At 53.3% G+C, this 6,000-nt stretch overlaps 1 pseudogene; it reads right to left on the bottom strand.

The window, feature by feature from the left end:
• Positions 1-571: 571 nt before the first annotated feature.
• LOC134053695 (zinc finger protein 397-like) lies at positions 572-1,193 on the bottom strand (annotated as a pseudogene).
• Between the last annotated feature and the right edge of the window lie 4,807 nt (positions 1,194-6,000).

The raw sequence follows: 6,000 nt of genomic DNA, 5'->3' as shown, positions 1-6,000 counted from the left end.
CAGCGCTTTGCCATGGCCAAGATGAAGGTGCTGGTGGCACTGTGGTGGCACAAGTGGTGGCATTGATGCCATCCCAGTTCATGTCCCCATCCACATCCCCCCATATCCATATTCCCCATGTTCCTACTTATGTCCATGTACCCTCATGTCCATGTCTCCTTACCCAGGGCTGTGTCCTTACATGTCCTCACACGTCCCCACCCATGGCTTTGTCCTGCCACGTCTCCATCCATGGCCATGTACCCATCCATGTCCACGTCTCCCATTTCCCCATCCATGTCATTGTCCACCACGTGTCCTGATTCATGCCTTAGTACAATGACTTTACCCCGATTTTGGGTGTTTTTAACGACAAAGAGAAATGAAAGAAAATCTAGGCCACGAGGAGCCAGGAGGATGTGGAGCCCCCAGCCGGGTGCCTTCTCAACATAGATGAGTGGCAACACAGATCACCGGAGCTCTGCCCACTGGGGGTCACTGGGGATCATCCAGCACAGATCCTGCCATGGGGGATGGAGCTGGAGCAGCACATGAAGCTTTTCCCACACTCGGGGCACTCACAGAGCTTCTCTTAGTGGAAACTCTGTTGGTGTATGATCAAGTTAGAGTGCTGTGAGAATCTCCTCCCACACTCCCCACACCCGTAGGGCGTCTCCCCGGTGTGGATGCGCCGGTGCCTGACGAGGGTGCAGTTTTGCTTGACGCCCCTCCCACAGTCAGGGCAGCAGAAGGGCCTCTCATCCATGTGAATGCGATAGTGCTTGAGCAGATCAGAACTGCTCTGAAATCTCTTCCAGCACTTATCACACTCAAAGGGCCTCTCCCCTGTGTGGCTCCTTTGAACTTATCCTGAAGCTCTTTCCGCATTCCCCACGTTCATAGGGCCGCTCCCCCGTGTGGATTCTCCAGTGGCAGATGAGGTTGGATTTCTGACTGAAGCTCTTCCCAACTTTTGAACACTTGTGGGGCTTCTTCCCATCATGAAGCCGCTCATGGACCACCAGCTCCGAGCTCTGGCCGCGTCTTTCCTCCTGGGATCCCCGTGATCTGCACTTGCAGCCCCTCCTCATGCGGGATCTCCAGGGCTTTTCCTCCCCGTTGGATTGCTGCACCGTGGAGCTGCTCAAAACGGCCTCTTCCACGAGGTTCTGCTGCGGGGATTTGTCCTTCCTGGTCTCCTTCCCCTGCTCCATCGGGCCAAGGTTGGGGAATGGGAAATCCTGGTTTGTGGGAAAACAAGGTCTGAGCACGCTGGGTTTGATGGTCCCTCTGCCCGAGGGCAGCTGGAGAAGCCAGGGCCCCTTGCAGCCTCGGGGAGCCCAGAGCCCGCTCAGCACCAACCTCCCGCACCCCTCCAGGCTGCCGGGGGTCCCCCGGCTCCGGGTCCAGCGAGATCCCTGCCCTGCAAAAAACCCCTCCCGGAGACCCTTCCGCCGACTGATTTGGGACGAGCTTCCCCTCCCAGCTCACCTGCGGAGTCCGAGGGGGGGGTGATGCTGCCGCAGCCGAGGGAGTTGCTGCCTGAGGGGAAAACTGCGTGTTTCTGCGGCTGCTACTCTCCCTCCCGTTCTGCCCTGGGGGATTCCAAAGCAGCTGCGCCCACGGGGCACTGGGAGCGATACTAGGAGCACTGGAAGCGATACTGAGAGCCCCAGAAAGGAATTGACAGCGCTATCCCTGCCAGGACCGCTCTTACTGGGAGCACTGGCTGCAGCCGGCGGTGGGCGGGGCCACATACAAGGGCATGGTTATGCAAATCCAGAGCGATCGCGCGCTGTAATTGGTGGGAGGGAGGACCGCGGGGTTTCCCCAGTCACGTGAGGATCGAGGTTGGGGGGGCCGGGGATGGCGGCGGCGTCGGGTGAGAGGGGACGGGAACCGGGAATGGGGACGGGGAATGGGAACCGGGTTCGGGAACGGGAAGTGTGACTGGGAATGGGGACTTGGAATGGGACGGGGAATGGGACCGGGAATACGGGACAGGAACCGGGAATGAGAGCGGGGATGGGAATATGGGAGCAGGTCAGGGAATGTGGGAGCAGCAAGCAGAGAGAGAATATGGGATGGGGATTAGTGTTCAGAAGTGTTCCAGTGAAACACCCCGGGGCTGTGAGCTCTGCAGCTGGGCCTGCCCTGGGCTGCTGCGGCCCAGGGCCCCAAGGCTGGAGCTGCAGCCTTGCTCCTGTGTCAAGAACAGGAGCCTCGTGCAGGCCCATGGCCCTTGCATGGCCCCACTATGAGGGAGGGCTCTGAGGCACAGGGGTGCTGGCAGGATGGGCTGCTGTGGCCAGCTGGGGGCCTCTGAGCAATGCCCAAAGCCTTGTACTCTCTGCAGCTGGCCAAGGAGAGCAGCAGGGCTGAAGGGTTCATGTGGCACGGCAGCCCCAGCTGTGAAACCCTCGGCCCCCATGGGAGAGGCGGCCCTCAGGAATGGGACTGGGAATACAGGACAGCACTGGGAATGGAACTGGGAATGGGACCAGGAATGGGGACCAAGATATGGAATGAGACTGGGAATGGGGGTGGGGACTGGGAAAGGGCACCGGGGAACAGGGACTGGAAATAAGGACAGCGACTGGCAATACAGGAATGGGACCGGGAATACAGGACTGGGACTGGGATTGGAGACAGTGACTGGGAATGGACCCCAAATACGGGACACAAGCGGGAATGGGACCAGGGATGCAAACATGGGTATGGGACAGGGAATATGGAAAGAGCAACCAGAGAGAGAATATGGGATGTGGATTAGGAAGATTGGGAACCTGAGTACGGGAGCAGAACTAGGAATGTGAACTTTGGAACAAGACAGGGACTATAGAAATGGAAGTATGGAACTGGAGCAGAACTGGGAATATGTCAGTGGGAACAGGACAAGGAATATGGGCCTGGGAATTTGGGAAAGGCAACCAGACAGAGAATTCAGGACACTGACAGGGAATGAGACCTCGAATGGGATCCAAACTGGCATGGGAGCAGGAGTGGGGTGACTTGGGAATGGGCTGGGGGCAAGGGAGCTGGCAGCAGGGACAGGGGGATCCTGGACAAGGCACACCAGGGACCGGGATGGGGGGACATGGGGACAGTTCCAGGGCAGGGGGTCCTTGGTCAGCTGCCCCAGAAACTCTGCCAGGGTGTCCCAGTGCCGACAGAGCTGCTGGGCCTGCAGTGCCCAAAGCCCTGAGCAACCCCCAAGTCCCTCTGAGGAACCCTGAAGTCCCACGAACCCAGCATCCCCCACATCCCCTGGAAGATCCTCCCATGTCCCCTTCCACATCTTAGTTCAACATCTTTATTTCTGCCCCAGTTTTGGGTGTTTGGAAAGGACAAAGAGAAATGCAAAGAAAATACAGGTAACGGGGAGCCAGGAGGATGTGGATCCCCCAGCCAGGTGTCTCCCCAACACGGATCAGTGGCACCACAGATCACCAGGACTCTGCCCACCCAGGGTCACTGGAGATCATCCAATGCAGACCCTGCCATGGGGGATGGAGCTGGAGGAACACAGTCTTGGTTTAAAGACAGGTGTCTGCTGAGGAAGGCAGGAGCCTCTCTTGAAATGGAAAATTAAACTCTCTCTCTCTCTGTTATAACTTTGAGATTAAGGAGCTCTCAGGCAAAGATATGGGAATAGGAATATCAGATTTTTACTGGGAAAATTAAAAGTATAGTAATATTAAAAAGAAAACACTGATAGAGTTAGAATGCAACCTGACACCCTATTGGTCACAGTGTTGGTAGCAGTCTGATTACATGCAGGCTATAGTTTTACTGGAGTGACAGATGTGTTTTTGTTGAAGCAATGATTTTGGAGAAGGGTGTGTTCTTTTTGATTTTTTTTTTTTTTAAGATTTACTGGTGATGAAGATGGGCCTGGTCTTTCTGGTCTTTCTCTAGGAATTTAGTGGGAAAAGGTTGCTGTGATATTTCAAATTTTAGATTTTATTTAGGTAGGAAATGCTTGGCTCTTCCCCTTGGGTGGGGCATTTCAAATGGGATGATGTAATTTGATTAATCATGCAGCGAGACTTAATGGCTTATTAACAGAAAATACCTTTGTTATAAATGAGAAAGAAAGTCTCCATATTTAGCAAAATTTAAGTTGCTTTATTTGATATAGACGGAGCAAGCAGCGCTGGGGAACGTGAGGGGTCAGCGCCCACTCCACGCTCTGTCAAACCTTGGTTTGCAGCTCCTTTTTATAGGATGTTTTTCCTCGTAGTAATCAATAACTGTTATTTTTTTTGTTGTCATAATTCTGCCAGGTAAGCGGTGGTGGTCAAAAAAACATCCATGGGACCGCTTGTGAAATCTCCAGACAATTTGTCAAGTAACCATCTGGTTTTGGTAGATAAAGAACAGCAGAAGTGGGAAGTCTGGTCTTAGCAGATAGGTTGCAATTGATTACACAAAGGCAGGAAATCTGATTTTGCAAAATCTTTCAGGCTGTGGGAAATCCTCATTTTGCAAACTGGTATTGAATACAATTTACTAAAAAACACAATATTCATAACAGGGGTATTTAAAGAGAATGATTTAATCATATATATTTTTCTCTGTTTTTCTCTAACTAATGTCCATGCTTCATTTCAGACCTAAGTATTCTGGTTTATACAAACCCCACTACTTTTATGATTGACACGAATCTTTTATCAATTATCACACCTTCCTGGACAAAAGATGGGTCCTGAAAGGGGTAAACAAAACTACCCCACCTGGCTTTAACAGCTGGCCTATTAACAGAAGATATTTCCCCCTGCCCCCTGGAGTTATGATGGATGGGTCATGGAAGAGAGAAGGAACACTGCTCCACCTGCTTTTAACAGATGGTGATAGAATATATACTTGTGGTTACATCTTACATTGCAACCTTAGACTGGCACAAAGCTCTTCTTGCACTCCGGGCACTTGCAGGGCTTCCCTCAGTGGTGCATCTTGGTATCTGGTGAAATGAGAGCTCTGTGAGAAGCTCTTCCCACACTTGGGGCACTCATGGGGCCTGAGACATCACAAGGGGCAGGGCTGTGATGTGCTCTGGTACCTGTGACTGAAGGCTGGTAGGGGGTCTTTTGAGATTCAATGCTTCAGACCCAGGAAGCTGCCAGCCTTCCCAGAGAGAGAGAGTCCTGCAAGGAACTGCCTTCTAGGGGATCTTCTGTCTGTTCTCCTGGCCACTGGATAAGCCTCAGGAAGGGGTAGCTGTGGCCACAAGTCATCAGCTCTGGTCAGTGATTTAATCTCAGCGATTCCAGCTCTGCTTGCAAGGCTTTCCCAGGCTGCCTCAGGGACAGAGAGATGGGAAGCGTCTTATGGCAAATTCCACAAAGATTCCTTTATTATTCAGCAGCTCTGTGAAGGGAGCCAGGAACGACTGCTCCCTAGAGAACTGAGGGAAATAACTGAGGTTTTTATGGGAGAGAGCAAGGGGGAAAGACCAATTGGTTACAAAGGATTAACATGGATACTAGGGCATGGTGGGATAAGAGAAGCTATTCAGTAGCTCACCATGACAAGAAAAGGTGTGCTAACCTAATGAGCATCCTTCTAGGAGGGTTGAGATAAGCTAATCACAGCCCACTCAAGGGAAATTCCTCTAAGGCAAAGCCATGGGCCTCCACATTTGACATCACAAGGAGCAGGGCTGTGATGTGCTCTGGAGCCTGTGACATCACAAGGGGCAGGACTGTGATGTGCTCTGGTGCCTGTGACATCACAAGGAGCAGGGCTGGCTGTGATTTGTTTGGTGCCTGTGAAATCCCAAGGGCAGTGTCACAGTGGGGGCAGCTCTCAATGTCCCCACAGGTCACTCTGTCCAGTGCAGCCGTGCCAGCGGTCACTGCGCACTCGGGGGAGGCTGGGCTGGACGGGGATCGGGGCAGAGACGCCGCCCCCGGGACTGGAGTCTCCCCCTGCCTCTGGGCCCAGCCCCTGGTGGGAGCGCCTTGGGCACAGCACGGGGCTGCTGCTGGGCCAGGGGGAGAGCCCCTGCCAGCTGCCTGG

The sequence above is a fragment of the Cinclus cinclus genome, chromosome 26 (genome assembly GCF_963662255.1).
Source record: "Cinclus cinclus chromosome 26, bCinCin1.1, whole genome shotgun sequence".
NCBI classification, from domain to species: domain Eukaryota; kingdom Metazoa; phylum Chordata; class Aves; order Passeriformes; family Cinclidae; genus Cinclus; species Cinclus cinclus.
This window is presented reverse-complemented; position numbering and strand designations above follow the sequence as displayed.